The sequence below is a fragment of the Jaculus jaculus genome, chromosome 5, assembly GCF_020740685.1.
Source record: "Jaculus jaculus isolate mJacJac1 chromosome 5, mJacJac1.mat.Y.cur, whole genome shotgun sequence".
NCBI lineage: Eukaryota > Metazoa > Chordata > Mammalia > Rodentia > Dipodidae > Jaculus > Jaculus jaculus.
The window spans coordinates 6,952,650-6,970,540 of record NC_059106.1 but is presented as its reverse complement, the minus strand read 5'-3'; the positions used below and the strand labels follow the sequence as shown (position 1 = coordinate 6,970,540).

Below are 17,891 nucleotides of genomic sequence, written 5' to 3'. Positions count from 1 at the left end.
CCTAATTCTTCTCTCCCCTCCTCTCCTTTTATCTTCTCCCTCTTAACCTCTCTCTCTCTCTCTCTCTCTCTCTCTCTCTCTATCTATCTATCTATCTATCTATCTCTATCTCTCTCAAATAAATACATTTTTAAAACATTTTTATTAGGATCATGAAATTATTCTGGTTGCCCCTTTATGATGGACATGTAACACCAAACAATTTTCAAACTCAAAGTATTTATAGCTGAAAGTGTAAACGTTTATGTCTGATAATTCTTGTTTTAAATTAGAAAGTTAGCACATCCTAGGATGAAATGTAGAATGTTTCAAAATAATCTAATTTCTACTACTGAAGAGGATGTGGGAAAAGCTCCGAATCTAGGTAACTTTGGAGATGTGTAGTCAGTAAGCTAAAGGTGAAAGGAACTGTGGAAGAGCCACATATATAAATTTAAAATTTAATCTTTGGTTCTATTTCACCCTTTATTTGGAATACAGGGCAGCATACCAGTTTCAGATAGTAACCCAACAGTGACAAAGTGTTGACACTAGGAATGCCCTGAAGTCAGGGAGTAAGTGGGTTCCAGTTAGGGTGCAGGAGAGAAGAGGTGCAAGATTGTCTCCAAAGGAGAAGAGAGAACCACAGAGCCTGGCTTCAACTCACTAAGTGCAATCCTGGCCAGCCACCTGTGACCTTCATCACAGCAAGTCAGGACTCCAGTGGTTCAAAGGAATTTTAGGTCCAAGAGAGGAAGCGACTCCGGACTTAATTGATCTGGATGAGTACTGGTCTGTCCATTCATGAGGTGGCAGCATCTTCAGAGCAACTGTGGAGGAAGGGCCCCGCATGGGCTCCCAGTACCTATCAGGGCTCAGAGACTGGTACGTGTAAGTCCTGCCCGACCACTTCGCGCTGCTCCACGAAGACCACCTGTACACACAGATGACATGCCCGTCATGGCTGCAGCTGCTACCATGCCGAGGTCATTTCCGCCCCTCGTGGTTTCTCAATGATAACACCAAATGTGCTATACAGTGAAGCCAGAGATCCTACAGTATTAGCCCAAAGGGCTCCTTGCCTAGTCACCGTATTCAAAATCTGTGCATTTACTCGTTTGGATGAGGCAGGTTCTGGGTTTCCTTCAATCCTAGCCGAGACTGTTCAGTGCCCCCATGACGCCCCTGTCACACGACATCCGCCTATGGTAAGGAAGGCTAGTTCACACCTTCTTGGGGTTTAGTAGCTCCAGTTGGCAAAGTAAACCCGTCTGTATCTTGAACAAGATTTCGTGGATCCACATTTAAATAAAGAGACAGAGGGTTCATACCTGTTAGCAGGACTCTGGCCCAGTCAGCGTGTGAATGACCTGCTCTCCCCACTCGACATAACATAAGTGTACCTAGGAGAAGCTGAAGTAGGTCTGGGGTCTGAAGGAAGAACTTGCAATGCCCCTCTTGCATATGTATGTGTTGTTTAAATGCTCACTGCCTTTTAAAAGAATGTCAATACAATTTAAAGCTCTTTTCAAAAGAAACATGTAAACCCCTCTGTGGTAGTTGGAATATGTGTCCCCCATAGACTCAGGCATTTTACTAAGGCTTCCAACTTGGGTTTCTAGCTATGTGTTTGGAAGAGGTGTCACTGTGGGTGGATCCTGGGGTCTAAGGTGTCTTTGGGGACAGATATGACTTCCAGCCCGAAGGCATGCGAACCAGTCTGAGCTCTGCCAGGGCCCCTATTGCTTGCCACGGGAATGCTTGCTTGCTGAGGTGCTGGCTGTGTGGTGGTGTCTCTCTGCCTGGAGATATGAAAGGGAGACAGCTTCTTTTTACCATTGATGGAATCTCGAAACGTGAAATAAACCCTTCTTCCTATAAACTGTGTCCAGTTTGGATGTTCATCCCAGCAACATGAAGCTGACTATAATACCCTCCTACCACCCTATTTTGTCCACCAAACCCTCATTTTTCCCTACTATTTCCTCTTATATGTTGATGGCTCTCATATTTTGCCTACCTCCATCACCTATGGCAACCTGTTGGTGGGCCCAATATTATGCAGGTGTTGTGCAGATGACAGCGACCACTGTGAAGTCACGAATACAAGGATCATCGTATGGGAAGACAGCATCCCAAAGCACTCCTCCCCATCCTTTGTCTCTTACATTCTTTCCATCACACCCCCTATAATTGTCACTGTAATGGTCTCTATCCCACTGAGGGTGAGATAGAGATTTTTTCATTTAGGGCTGAACACTCAACTGTCACTTCTTCTCAGCACTTGGATGAGTTTTGAGTCTCTCCAACCATCACCACCATTTGAAAAAAAGAAAATACTTTTCTAACTAAAAGTGAGAGCCAGACTAATGCATATGCATAAACATAAGTATGTGTGAGGCAATTTGGTAGGCATAACACATCCATGTAATCAAACAACAGTAACAACTTTCTCTCTAGAGTCGGTGGTCTTCCCAGTCATAGGATTTTGACTAGGTTTTCATTGTCAGGCATAAATTCCATCCCATGATGCTGGGCTCAAATTGCAATTTTTGTCCCCACAGTGAGGAATAAACTGATACAGGCATGTGTTGCCATGCTCATCTGTTTTATGTGGGTGCTGGAGATCCAAACTCAGGTCCTCAGGCATGTATGGCAAGCATGATGCCATCTTTCTAACCCATAGACAAATCTCATGTGTTTTATGAAGGCAGATGCAGCCTAGCTTCCCACTCCGCATATCCAAAATGTGGCTAGTGGCATCCTTTCAAGAAGTACTGAAAGCATTGTAATCTCATAGACCCTCTGTAGCCAACGGATAGACTGATTTCCATGGCAACAAGCCATGTCCATAGAGTGAGGCTACGGTATAGTGAGAGAAAAATGTCCTTTCCTCCCTGAAACTATGGTCTTTCTCCCAAAGCAGGGCAGGAACAGGAAGCTGGCGTCACAACCTTACATCAGCAGAGAGGAAGCAGCTAGGGAAAGTTATAAGTACAGTCTAATCACAAGAATAACAAACAAATCCCAGCTTACCAGGTCATGACCAGAACTCCTAAAACCTCTCCATGCCATCAAAAACAAGATGTGCCTGAAACCTCATCACAGGTGGATGGAGCGTTGGCTCGCTGGACAGCCATGTGTGCTGTTCTGGATGGGATTCTGGGAAAGTAAGGTAAACTCAGGGAAGCTGAGTGTAGACTTCGCTGATAAAGATGTGTCAACTGCGCTTCCTTACTTGTGAAAAGTTCTCATGCTAATTTTAACATTAAGAGCAAGGGAATTTGATCTGTGTTATATGGGAATGTTCTGTCACACTTTTCTAATCTAGTGTAAAATGATTTTTATAATAGGTTTTTCTAAAAAACTTTGTGCACCCTTGGGAATTCTGGGCTATTCCTATTTGTCTGGGATAATTGCCTTCCTTGGAAAGGTATACTGGATTCCACATTTCCACAGTTTCCCAGGTGGATCTCCCAGCTGCTGAGAGCTTCATTACTGCAGTAAATGTCTGTGTTCAGCAATCTGCCCTCTCCATGGAAGACCAAACCAGCCCAAGAACGTAATTAAAAGTCTGCATGCGAGGAACTCAGCAGGACTGATGGCAAGGACACTTCAACATCCTGTGTCCAGGGCGACACACAGGGAGTGCCACATTACCCTTGGGAATGCAAGCTTCCTTCTTCTGCCGGCTACGAAATGGTGAAGTGATGCACGTCAGGCATGTACGCACACACGCATGTTCTGTAAAGGAGGTGCTTTCTGGGATGAGATGCTTCATTTTCTCTGCTTTCAAGTTTTGCTCCCTGCTTTTTGCTTCTGGTAGTTTTTCTAACTATGCCTGGCTGTAGAAATTCTTCGGTTTATTGTACTTGAAGTTTGACTAAAGAAGAAAGAAAATACCTCAGTAGACACATAGGAAGAGATTGGAACAATTATCACACTTCCCCTCTCTCTCTCTTGTACAAGTAAGATATTAAAATATTCTTTAAAAACCCACAGAACAAATAAAATCCCAAGACTAGATGAATAATACCAAGTACTAAAAATGTGTCTAGAAGCAGACACATTCCCTAACTTATCCTGATGCCAGAAACACAGTAGTCACAAGGTCAAAAGATGTCATGAAGGAAGGAACTAGAGTTCAGAATCCCTGTGAATTTAGATGCAAACCTCCTGACAAAACACTGGAGCTCAGTTAGTAGAAAGCTCACCTAACACTTATGAAGACCTGGCTTTGATTCCCAGCATAACAAAAACCAGGTTGGTGGTGCACACCAGTAAACCCTGCACCTGAGAGGCAGAGGCAGGATGAATGATCAGAAGTTCAAGGTCATCTTCACCTATATAGTGAGCTTGGGGACAGCCTAGACTACATGAGATTCTTTATTAAACCACCTCCCTAAAATACTCTAGTAAAAGTAATTCCAGAGGGCTGGAGAGATGGCTTAGTGGTTAAGGGCTAGCTTGTGAAGCCTAAGGACCCCAGTTTAAGGCTTGATTTCCCAGTATTCATGTAAGCCAGATGCACAAGGTGGCACATGCATCTGGAGTTCATTTGCAGGGGCTAGAGGCCCTGATGTGCCCATTCTCTCTCTTTCTCTTTCTCTCTCTCTCTCTGTCTGTCTCTCTTTCCATCTTTGTCTGCCTGTCACTCTCAAATAAATAAATAAAAATAAACTAATTCAGCAGGATACTAAAGGATTATTTTCTTTAAAAATGTATTTTATTTATTTATTTGTGTGGAAGCAGAGAAAGAGAGAACACTAGGGCCTCCAGCTGCTGCAAATGAAGTCCAGATGACATGTGCCACTTTGTGCATCTGGCTTCACATGGGTCCTGCGGAATCAAGCCTGGGTTGTTAGGCTTTGCACAGGCAAGTGCCGTAACCATTGCACAATCTCTCCAGCCCACAAAGCAACTCGTTTTATGAAAACCCATCTGAATAACGATTGAAAGTGTAGCTTAATGATAAAAATCTTAGTGAGCACATGCAAGAATCTGGCTCCATCCCTAGCACTTGCTGGTCCCTGCCTATCCCATGCCTTGCCACATCGGGGCTAAGTCCCTCTGTCTCACTGGCCCCTTTGCGGGCTTCTAGGCAGGAGCACGTCAGCTAGAGTAAAGCAGGCTTCTTTCTTCAGCTAGATTTGGTTCTTCAGAAGAGAATGTTCTAGAATCTCTGTTAGCTTGCTTCTCATTCTAGGACTATGGAATGGCATAAAAGAAAATAAATGCTTAAAAGAGATGAGACATTTGTTTTAAAGGAAGACCAGAGGAGCTGAGCCCTGGCTCTAACTGACAAGAGCTGTGAGGCCATGTGAGGGTTTACCCATATGACAGCCAATTTCACCTACTCACCAGGAGCTTTCTCTGTGTTAGGGAGACAAAACCACTTTTGCTCAATAACAGGAAACTTCTACTGTCCGGCAACATGGGCCTGCTGTCCCCAAAGCTCATACTCTCTTCAGCACCCTTTTCTCAGCCAAAGTCTTTCACCCCTCATGCACTGGCTATCCTGAGAGGTTGTAAGTTTAAGCTTCATGCTGTGACATGACAAAACCTCATGCTGATGTGGGACTAGATCTCCGGCCAGGCCCATGAACCGCAACTTTGAGTCCTTGTAAAAATTACCAAATAATTGAAAAACACAGACACAGAGAAGTGTGAGTTATGAGAATTTATTAAGGATAGTGTGAAAACAGGAGAGTAGAAAATAGGTAGGAAAGAGACAGTCCTTCCCCCTCTTAGTAGTTCTGGGAGAGAAAAGGACCAAGAAATAATTTCCCTCACAAGCTCTTGGGGAAGAGAGAGAGAAGTGTTTCAGGCTCATTTATGTCAATCAGATATCCAATTAGCATGAGCCTCATCACAGGCTCAGGTGTGTGGTAATGAACTTGGTCAGCCGGTGGAATATTGACTTAGGAAGGCTCGCCCAAGGAGGCTAATCCCACAAAAATTGGGGAAGAAACAGAAAATTTTTGTTGCTGAGGAATTGTTGCCTTCAGCCATCTTGGATGAAACTGAAGCAGATGCGAGTTCTAGTCCCGCCAGGACACTCAAGGCAGCATCCATGTTTCTGGGAACCAGTCTCAATTTGTCTCCATCCACTTGGGAGGCAAGTTATCACTTTGTCCAATGCATCCATATTATATACACTGTCCACCCAATAGTTACTTAGAAGTTAGTACAATAGCTGCTTGGAAGCTACTTGTGTCCAAGTCACAAGAGTGCTGATGCTGAAAAATTGGTTGTGCCAAGAGAAGCCACAAGGAACTTCCTTTTAGTGAACAGGTGAAAGTTTTCAATGAGCAAAGAAGTTCTAGGGTTGTTAAGATCTAAGACAGTTACTGTTTTTAACCTTTTACTGTGCCTCATCTACAAATTAAACTTTCTTAGAGGTTGTATGTGTAAGATAAACATGGTGTGTGAAGGATTTGGTATTGCTGAGGTCCTGGGCATCTACTGTGGGTGTGAAATACATCCCATATGGATAAGGAGAGATACCTGTGTGCTCTGGATTCACACACAGCATCTATGCAAGAGGGCAGCACTGTGAAGCTCCATGGAGAGAAAATGAGACACGCTCAGGGCTCTAGAGAAAAGTCTGACAGACATGGTACAGGGAGAGTGAAAACAAGGTGGTGGTTGGAGGGAAAAAACAGAATACAGCTAAGGAGACTCCTTGTGAAGGGGCAGTTTTTCAAGGACTTTTGTGTTTCTTTTTAAGTGTTTATTTCATTGTGATGTTTATTACTATTTTCCTGCACTGTAGATATTCGTAAATGTCCTCCTGTGGAAGGTAAATTCTTGGAGGCTGGTACTTCCTGTCATTTGAATGTCTTCTCATTTTACAATTCCTGACACACTAGGGAGCCCAGCAAAAAATTTGTAAAGGAGTAAAAAATAAATGGCATCAGGAATTATTTTCTTTCAGTCTCCTTCTAGTTTCCCCTTAACCCAAGCATCACGAAGCCTTAGAAAACTATGCAGTGGGCATTTGATACAAAAAGGGCCAGAAGCGACCCTGACCAAGTAGAACGCATATTGGAAAACATTGCCAACTCTGCCATTCCAACCTAAACATGGCAAAGGACATGGCCTCTGAAGACACTAATTAAATCGAGGTCCATTTTTGATATGTTAATTTCCTTTTTAACATATTTACTTTTTATGTATTTAAGAGAGAGAGGAGGAGATAAAGAGGATGAATGGGCAAGCCAGGGCCTCTGCCACTGCACACAAGTTGCAGATACATGCATCGCTTTGCATCTGGCTTTATGTGGAACTCAGGCCACCAGCCTTTGCAAGCAAGCTCCTTTAACTGCTGATCCATCTCTCCAGCCCTTATTTTAATTTTTAAATCCTCAGTTCTCAAGCCCTGGCCTGGGTGGGCTTCAGTTTTCTGGCAACCTACCATATCAATGTGTTCTCTGAGAAGTTAGGAGGTTGTGCCTGGGAGCAGAGCTCTGTGGTTGATTAGTAATGTCTGCCACGGTCACATGTGAAGAGGGTGGGGCCTCAATCTGAAAACTACAGACCAAGCAATTTTGTTAAAAAAGGCTTATTCAGGAAGTGGGTCACCACATTCCTTAAGGAACTACCCAGCCATTATCCCTTCTTTGCCTAACAATGCCTCAGGTCTAGGTGTCCTGCCCCCTTTATCTCTCAGGTCACCTGGTCACTTCCGATCTCACACCCTAGCTATTTGAAATGGCTAATGCAAAGAACAAAGTCCCCTTCCTCGCCTTCCTCCAACCGAAGATACCCTATATAGTGCACTATCTGGAATCTCAGGTTGACTGTGCTCGCTCTTGAGAGTCAGTCCTGGAAGCTCATGTTTTTCCAGAAAAAAAGCTTCCATCTCTGCCTCAGAGTGGTCTCCATGGTCTTGGTCACTCCCGAACTTCACATCTAGTTTCCACAACAGGTGTCCAGGCATTCTTTAGAACTATCTTTCAGGAATCTTAATCTTCCAGGAAGGGGAGTCTTGTTATTTATATTCCCAGGAAAGGAAATAATCCACCTGACCTCCAGCACGGTAGAGGGTGTGGGGATGCCTTTAGTGAGAAAAGAGGTCAGGGAGAGCCTGAATCTCTCCTGACATGCTCTTCTCTTCTTCAGACACTTTTAGCTTATATATATATATATATATATATATATATATTTTTTTTTTTTTTTTTTTTTGCGGGGAGAGGGGGAGATTGTTTCCTAAACTGCCTTAGAAATATGAACTGAATAAGTACCCTTTTAAAAATTATTTATTTACCAGAGAGAGGAAGAGAGAAAGCATGCATGTGTGCGTGCACACGCACCTGCAAAAGAGACAGAGAGCGAAATGGGCACACTAGAGCCTCTAACTACTGCAAACAAACTCCTGATGCATGTGCCACCTTGTGCATCTGGCTTATGTGGGACCTGTGGAATCAAACCTGGGTCCTTAGGCTTTAGAGGCAAGTGCCTTAACTGTAATGTCATCTCTCTAGACCCTGAATAAGCCTTTTTTAACAAAATTGCTTGGTCTGTAGTTTTCAGATTGAGGCCCCACCCTCTTCACATGTGACCGTGGCAGACATTACTAATCAACCACAGAGCTCTGCTCCCAGGCACAACCTCCTAACTTCTCAGAGAACACATTGATATGGTAGGTTGCCAGAAAACTGAAGCCCACCCAGGCCAGGGCTTGAGAACTGAGGATTTAAAAATTAAAATAAGGGCTGGAGAGATGGATCAGCAGTTAAAGGAGCTTGCTTGCAAAGGCTGGTGGCCTGAGTTCCACATAAAGCCAGATGCAAAGCGATGCATGTATCTGCAACTTGTGTGCAGTGGCAGAGGCCCTGGCCTGCCCATTCATCCTCTTTATCTCCTCCTCTCTCTCTTAAATACATAAAAAGTAAATATGTTAAAAAGGAAATTAACATATCAAAAATGGACCTCGATTTAATTAGTGTCTCTGTCACCCTCCTGCTGTCCTCAGAGATTCCATTTTTGGGAACCATTCTTGACCTAACTCTAGACTGACCAGTGGAAACTCTATACAGTAATTCCCACAAAAGATTCCAAGCAGGGTCACCAGATAGGCTTTCTTATGTTTAAATATTAGATTGTTCCATTTTTTTTTTTGTCTTCTAAACATGAAGTAAACATTTTTCTCACTAGTATTCCTTTGTATGCTCTTGGGAATTGAGCTCACAAAGTGGGAGTGCTTGAAGGCTGACCAGTAAGTGTTCTTTGGGTCATCCCAGGGCTTCCCGCGGGGAGCCGCTGCAGGGACTGGAGTACACAGATCTTCTCTGGGTCTGAGTCCACTTCAAGGCTGGGAAGCTTGGCGCTGACGCCACGGTTGTCTCCCTGTCGTGAAGGCAGGTGGGTCTTTCAGCTGCCGGCCATGGCTGCCGAAGCCCCTGCATTGCCCACTCACGGCTCGTGTTGCTACTTCTGCCCAGCTGCGCTTCCTGAGTTGCTGGCGCAGGCCAGGGTGCTGGCGTCCCCGCGGACCACCTTCCCGAGCAGCAGACACCCGAGAGGAGAGCCCTGCGGCGTGTGCTCACCCCAAGAACCGCTCTGCTGTCCCAGCCTGCCGGCCTACACCGCCTTGGGGTGGTCAAGGACTTGATTGAAATGCCTTCCTCAAGGGTTCTCTCTCTCTCTCTCTCTTTCTCCCTCCTTCTGTCTCCCACTTAACACAATACTTAAAGCAGAAAATTTCACTTTTCTCTGCCCTATTAAGTCTGAGGCAAATCTCTTGAAACAGAGTTAGACTCACTTCATGGAAGCCCCATCATCCCTGTGTTGGTCACATGACGGCATAGGTTTGGTAGTGGCGGGAAACAGGGGCGTCTTAGCTAGGAAAGGCTTTGGCTGAGGGCCAGCTGGAGGCTGTAAGGAAGCAGCAGTTGTGGGGGGGGGGGGACTGGTCAGTATGTTATGTCAGCATGCCTGTCCCTCCCAGTGAACACAGAAGCGATGCCTTACCCCACGTCTCAGTGGGTTTGGCTATGTGCCACTCTCCCTTTTCCACTCCTGACTAATTTCTTCTTGTGCTGGAAGGGTTGCCCCAGCTTCCTTCTCCAAACAATTCTCCTTTCACTTCCCTCCCCTGGGCTCCAGGAGCACCCATGTGTGCATTGTGCACTGGAGTATAACTGCCTCTTGGCTGTTTTGCGTATGCTTTACAACTGCCCTGAGTATTCTCAGCATTCTCTCCGCTGCGCAGTGGGTGCCTGACACACTTTGACTGCAGTAAACCGAAAGCACTCAAATCATTGGCACCAGCGTCAAGGTCAGTTGCTTTTCTCCTTAATCCTGATCTCCAGGGTGTGAGGGTGTTGTTAGTCACAATGAAGAGGAGTAAACATTTATACTTACACACACACACACACACACACACACACACACACATACACTTTAACTTATGATAGACTTAAATCCTCTTCAACCTATAGAAAGCTGAAAATATTCAAAATCAATCTGTATTGAGGGCTGGGGAGCTAGTTTAACTGATAGGGTGCGTGCTTTACAAGCCAGGGGGATCTGAGGTTGCCACCCTAGAACTCATTTAGAAAAACAGGGGCAGTGGCATGCATCTACAATCCCAGAGCTAGAGAGGTGGAGACAGGTGGATCCCTGGAGCTTGCTGTCTATGTAGCCTAGATGAATTGGTGAGCTCCAAGTTCACTGAGAAACCATGTCTGGAAAAATAAGCTGCAGAGTGATTGAGTAAGACACTGACACCAGCCTCTGACCTCCACAAACATGTGAAAACGTGTGCACTTGTGCTTACAAACATGTGAACAAGAACATACCACATATACATGCTAAGAAGTATTTTTGGCTCTACAAGAGAAATGTATCACCTCACAATCATGGAGGCTGAAAGACCAAGGCCAAGGTGCCAGCAGGGTTGGTTTCAGCTTAGGACCTGTGGGAAGGGTCCGACCTAGACCACTGTCCTTGCCCTGTGTGCAGTGGTTTGAATGTGAAATGTCCCCCATAGATGTGTTTGAAGACTTAATCCCCAGATGGTGGCACCATTTGGAAATGCTGAGGGACCTGTAAGAGGTAGGGCCTGGCTGAGAAAGTGTGTCACTGGGATGGGCATTGAGGTGGTGCAGGCCAAGCCCTTGAGGTTCTCTTTAGCTTTGTGCTTCCTCCCTACTGATGTGAAGAAGTGACGCATAGCTGTCTGCGCCTGCCATGCTTTCCCCACCACAATAAAAACGTCCCCTCGAAACTATAAACTGAACTAAGCTGCTTCTGGTTGGCATTTATTTTTCCCTAACAATGAGAAAGTAACTGAGACAGAAAAGTGGACTGAGAAGTGAGGCTGTTGCTGAGAAAAAAAGCAGACCATATGATCCTTGGTCTCTTAGAAAGAGTTTATTACTTCCGGTTAAGATGGCGGCGTAGGTACCATGCCAAAGCAGCCGAGGGGGCAAAAAAAGACCAAAAAAAACTCAGCAAAATACACACTTTTACTAAAAAGTGAGGTGTATAGGAAATTGAAGTGGCAGCAGAGAAGTAGAAGAGTTCCAGAGCATCCAGAGCCTGCACAGGCGGGAAAAGCGGCTCCGGCAGCTCGGCCAACCGCTGCGGCTGCAGCACAGCAGAAAACCGCCAGACTCAGCTCGAGCCACAGGAAAAGCCAGGTGCAGGCGCTTCCCTCACACCACACTCTCCGCAACTCGGGAAACGTGAGGGGAGAGCGGCAGCGAGCAGCGGAGGAGAAGACTGCAAGGTAGAAGAACACATGAAGCAGCGAGAGAACCAGAGCAGCCGCGGCTCCCTCCCCTCCCCCGCCGCCTGAGCCCAGCTCCGGCAAACACAGCAGCAGCCCGGGACCCGGCCACGCCAACTTGGGCTGACAGAGGGACCCAAGCAGGAGCAGAGTTCGGCAGCAACATCAGCGGCTCCAGCACCGGTAACAGCGGCCCCAGCAGCAGCAGACCCAGGAGTGGCGGCAGCAGCAGACTCAGCAGCAGCAGCTTCAGGGGGAGCAGTGGCAGTGGACACAGCAGCAGCAGCTTCAGCAGCAGTGGTGGCTCCAGCAGTGGCAGCTACAGCAGCAGCAGAGGCAGCAGCAGCGGTGGGTCCAGCAGCAACACCTTCAGCAGCAGTGGCTACAGCCCAGCAGGGGCAGCTTGAGCAGCAGCAGTTCCAGCAGCAGGGGAGCTGATCTGCAGGGCCACACTTGCCAGGCACGGTTGGCCCCACAGGAAAAGCAAGTGCCCAGCTCCAGAAATCAGAACAGCAGTCCGACGACCCGGGCAGCAACTTGACTGAGACCAAACTCATCCAAGGTAACTGGGATTGCACCAGGGAAGGGTCTCACTTGGTCGCAAGCTGACTTGGATCCCTCAACAGACCAGAAATCTTAACCTTTTTGTTGATAGAGGATCTGGTCGTTATAATAACTACTCTTGCATACATACTCGGGGCTGTTTTTGATTGAATGTGTACAGTGTTTAGTTAAATTTTAGAATCTACCTGTATTTTATTCCACTTAGCCTGCTTGAATACTCCTATAACAGGGAAACTCCACTCCTAAGAACATCTTTGTAGATACTCTGAGAGTCTTAAGAGCCACACCTTACACCTTAAGATCCTACCCTGAAAACATATTACATCAAATCAATTGATACAGCTAAGAATACACAGCTAGCTAGAAAATCCAAGCATTAACTTAATCCAAGACGCAAAAATATATACATTATAACACAAGAAACACTAAAAAGCAAGACGATATAAATCCACCTAAAAGTATTAATGCATCAGTAATGTCCTCCAGTGAGAAAGAGTTAGAGGAAATGCCTGAGACAGAGTTCAAAAGAATGATTATAAATATGTTCAAAGAGGTCAAAGAACACATGAAAACAATCAAAGAAGAAATCAAAGAGGAAATCAAAGGAATCAAAGAAGATGCAAGACACCAATTTAATGAAATAAAGAAGGCAATACAAGACATAAATAAGGAAATAGAAATAATAAAGAAAAACCAGTCAGAATTACTAGCAATGAAGAACACAGTTAATGAAATAAAAAACTCTGTAGAAAATCTCACCAGTAGGATGGATGAGGGAGAGGACAGAATATCTAAGCTAGAAGATCAGGGGGCAGACCTAATACAGTCCAACAAAGAGAAAGACAAACTTATAGAAAAGTATGAGTGGGAATTTCAAGATATTTGGGACACTATGAAAAGATCCAATATAAGAATTCAGGGCATAGTAGAAGGAGAAGAACTCCAATCCAAAGGCATAGTAGGCGTCTTCAACAAAATCATAGAAGAAAATTTCCCCCAAATTGGGAAAGAGGTGCCAATGCAGGTACAGGAAGCCTTTAGAACCCCAGCCAGACAAAACCCAGAAAGAACCTCTCCTCGCCATATTATAATCAAACTTCCAAACACACACACCAAAGAAAAAATATTGAAAGCAGTTAGAGAAAAAAATCAAGTTAACTACAAAAGCAAGCCCATCAGGATTACAGCAGATTATTCAACACAAACTTTTAAAGCCAGAAGGGCTTGGAGTGATATATTCCAAGTTCTGAAAGATAACAACTGTCAACCAAGGTTACTTTATCCTGCAAAGTTATCCATTCTAATAGATGGAGAAATAAAGACATTCCATGACAAAAGCAGGTTAAAGGAATATTTGAAGACAAAACCAGCTCTACAGAAAATACTTGATAGAATTCTCCATGCTGAAGAAAAGGAAAAGCACACATATAAGGAACCTAGAAAAAACAAGCAATACTCAAATACTAGTTAACAGAAGAGAGTACAGGTAGAACCAGAAACACACACACACAAAAATGGCAAACATAAATACACACCTTTCAATAATATCTCTTAATATCAACGGTCTCAATGCCCCAACGAAAAGACATAGATTTGCAGACTGGGTTAAAAAGCAGGATCCTACAATTTGTTGTCTCCAAGAAACTCACCTTTCTACAAAGGATAGACATTATCTTAGGGTGAAAGGTTGGAAGACGGTGTTTCAAGCAAATGGGCCTAGAAAACAAGCAGGGGTTGCTATCCTAATATCAGACAGGGTAGACTTTAGTCCGACGTTAGTCAAGAAAGATAAGGAAGGTCACTTTATATTGATTAAGGGCACACTCCAACAGGAGGACATTACAATCCTAAACATATATGCACCTAACATGGGGGCTCCCAAATTCGTCAAACAAACACTATTAGAACTAAGGTCACAGATAACACCAAACACGGTGGTGGTGGGTGACTTTAACACCCCACTCTCATCAATTGACAGGTCATCCCAGGAAAAAATAAACAGAGAGGCATCTGGACTAAATGAGGTCATAGAAGGAATGGACTTAACAGATATATACAGGACATTTCATCCAAAGGCTGCAGAATATACATTCTTTTCAGCAGCACATGGAACATTCTCTAAAATAGACCATATATTAGGACACAAAGCAAATCTTAACAAATTCAGGAAAATTGAAATAATTCCTTGCATTCTATCTGACCACAATGGAATTAAACTACAAATCAGTAGCAAGAAAGGCTATAGAGCATACACAAAATCATGGAAACTAAACAATACACTACTAAATGATGAATGGGTCAATGAAGAAATCAAAAAATTTATAGAAAGAGTTTATGGGAAGAATATGGAAGGATTTGGAACTCTAGACTACAGACATCTTAAAATGTTGTGGAAAGAATTTGATGGGACATCCAAGTGAGAGTTAGGGTTACATTCTGAGGTACTAGGATCGCAGATGAATTGTATAAGGACACAGTTCAACACATAATGTGGTGGGGTTTGAATCAGATGTCTCCCATGAACTTACGTGTTTTGAGTGGTTGGGCCCCAGCTGATGGCACCTTCAGTGAGGGAGACTTGTATGGAGAGGTATGTTTCTGGGGGTGAGCCTTGTGGTGTTACAGCCTTTGTTAGAGTTTGACTCACTTCCTGCTGCTCTTTTCCACTTGCTGCAGCAAGGAAGTGATGTCCAGCCTTGCTTTTCCCTGTCATTATGAAGCTTCCCCTCAAGACTGTGATCCAAATAAACCCTTTCCTCCCATCAGCTGCTTGTGGCTGGGTGTTTTATCCCAGCAATGCAAAGGTAACTGCAACATGTAACATAACAACTATCAATAAAGAAAATTTGCTCCTTAGGGCTCCACCTCAGTGAACACAACTCCTGAGAAGTGCTTACTACTACTACAACGACTAGACTGCAGGGAGCAGAAGGAAGAACCATGAGACTATCCTTTCAGGGCCTGGAATGTGACTGCCAGCACATAGAAGGTGCCTGGCCAGTGTGTGAAGAGCAAAGCCCTGGGCTGAGGAGGTGGCTCGCTGGACGAAGTGCAGGCTGCGCATGGTGAGGACCTGAGTTTGAGTCCTCAGAACCCACGAAAAGCCAGATGTCCCAACAGGCCTGCAGGGAGAGAGAGGTATACATAGCAGAATCTTCCAGAAGTTTGCAGACCTGATGAATGCAGCAGTGAAGAATGAGACCTCGCTTTAAGTGAGGAAGGCAAGGACCAACATCAGAAAGCTGTTCTCCAACCTTCCATGCACACCTGCACTCACGCACATGAATACACACACACACACACACACACACACACACACAAGAATACAGTGCTGCTGTAGCAGTCAGCAGAGCTTGGCTATTGTTGGGCCCCTGGTTTGCCATGCTTCACTAGGAAGCCACATCCAACCACAATAGCATTATCTTAATTCCACAGTGGACCAGAGGTTTTTTGTTTTGTTTTGTTTTGGTTTTTGTTTTTATGGTTTTTTTTGGTTATCGTCATTAATTATCATTCAACTTTAAAAGTTTCTTTATTGAGTTCAGCCTTAAATTTGTTATAATATGAACTTGAAATGAAACTCATACTTATAAGTATGTTAATGAGTTGTTCTTTTGTTTTGTTTTGTTTTGTTTTGTTTTGTTTTGTTTTGTTTTTGAGGGAGGGTTTCACTCTAGCCCAGGCTGACCTGGAATTCACTACGGAGTCTCAGGGTGGCCTCCAACTCACGGCAATCCTCCTACATCTGCCTCTGAGTGCTGGGATTAAAGGCATGCGCCACCACGCCCAGCTTCTCCTCCTCCTCCTCCTCCTTCTTCTTCTTCTTCTTTTTGTTTTTGTTTTTGTTTGTTTTTTGAGGTAAGGTCTCTCTCTAGCCCAGACTGACCTAGAATTCACTGTAGTCTCAGGGTAGCCTCGAACTCACAGCGATCCTCCCACCTCTGCCTCCCAAATGCTGGGATTAAAGGTGAGCGACACCATAGCCTGCTTTTCTTTTTTTTTTTTTATTTATTATTTTTTGTTTATTTTTTATCTATTTGAGACTGACAGACAGAGGAGGAGGAGAGATATAATGGGTGCACCAGGGCTTCCAGCCACTGCAAACGAACTCCAGATGTGTGCACCCCCTTGTGCATCTGGCTAACGTGGGACCACAAGTTTCTAACATTTATTTAAGCCAAATAAGGGATGCTATGGTGACAGGAGGCTTCCACAGAACTGAGGTAAAGCTGTGCCCAAAGGAGAAAGCATTGTTTCCCATGGCACAAACCAACTCAGGTTTTTACTATTGTGTTTATATGGTCTGAGTATAAATGTGTCTGCGTATGTGGTATACGGGTGCATGTACTTCTGTGGGTGTGCCTGCAGGCTAGTGGACACATTTGGAAGTCATCCTTAATAACGCCACCCACCTGCTTTGAGACACGCTGTCTCAGTACAGTGGAGCACACCAATCGGGCTGGACTGGCTGACCAGCAAGTCCCAGGGATCCTCCACCCTCTCCCTCCACGGCACGGGGATCACAAGTACGCCTTACTACATCCTGCATTTTCACATGGGTTCTGGGGACCGCATGCAGGTTCATGTCTGCAAGAAAAGCACCATGCTAACAGCTACATCTCCCTCCCTTTCCTATCATTTTTATTAAGAAGCTGTGAATTTCTGTCCTTCACATCAAGAGCTGGCTCAGTCAGTTTCAAGTGTCCTCCATGTGCTTGGCCTGAAGCCCCATTATAGAAGGGCCTCAGGTCCAGGAAGCTCAGCCCATTCGTGGGGAAACTTAGACCCATGGCCTCACAGAGAATATTCTGAGTTTTGTCTCCTGGGCACAGAGGACTTCTAGGACACAGGTAACCACTCCTATCCTAAAAGATGAAACCAAACCAGCCCAGCCACTCCCTCTAACTTCCCAACACTTGTATTTCCCTGACACTGCTCCTTCCTTCTACACACTGCCCCTTCCTGCCATGAGGCAAAAACATGTGCCCAAAAGAAGATATTCAGAGAGCTCAGAATAACTCCTCCAAAAGGTAACTTAAGAAAGATTTTCAACTCTGGCAAGGATGTCTAGTCTAAAGTCTTCAGTCCTACCACTGTAACAGCTATAAAAAATATATACAGAATTACAGAAAATAACTGAAAACAAGTGCTATAATTATAGTAAGTAGGCTAGAAGAAAAGATGAAGGTACTTTGTACAAACAGATATCAAAGTAGAATTCTATAAAATCAAGCATTTTTAAAACATGCAAAATTAAGAGAGCATTCCTTAACCTTAACAAAAGGAAGGACCCAGAAAAAATAATCAGTGATCCACAAGATAATATGATATAAATGTGCCATGCTGAGGCTAAACAAGGAAAAGATGAAATGAGCTAGTACATCATGGTCACAAGTAGGGCAAAGAAGAGGGGAGAGATTGGGTATCTGAGGAGGTAACTGCTGGTAATTCTCCAACACTGCTAAAGAATATCAGTGAACTGACTCAAGTAGGGAAATGACGGAAGCACACAGAGAGGCACATTTAACCAAACTTTTGAATACCAAAAAATAAAGATAAAAGCCTAGATGCAATAACCCCCGAAAATATATTTTTACTATTAAAGGTAATA

The 17,891-nt window shown here is 44.4% G+C and overlaps 1 pseudogene; it reads right to left on the bottom strand.

The window, feature by feature from the left end:
* Window positions 1-800: 800 nt before the first annotated feature.
* The window catches only part of LOC101598729, a 194,817-nt pseudogene continuing 177,726 nt past the window's right edge, over window positions 801-17,891 (bottom strand).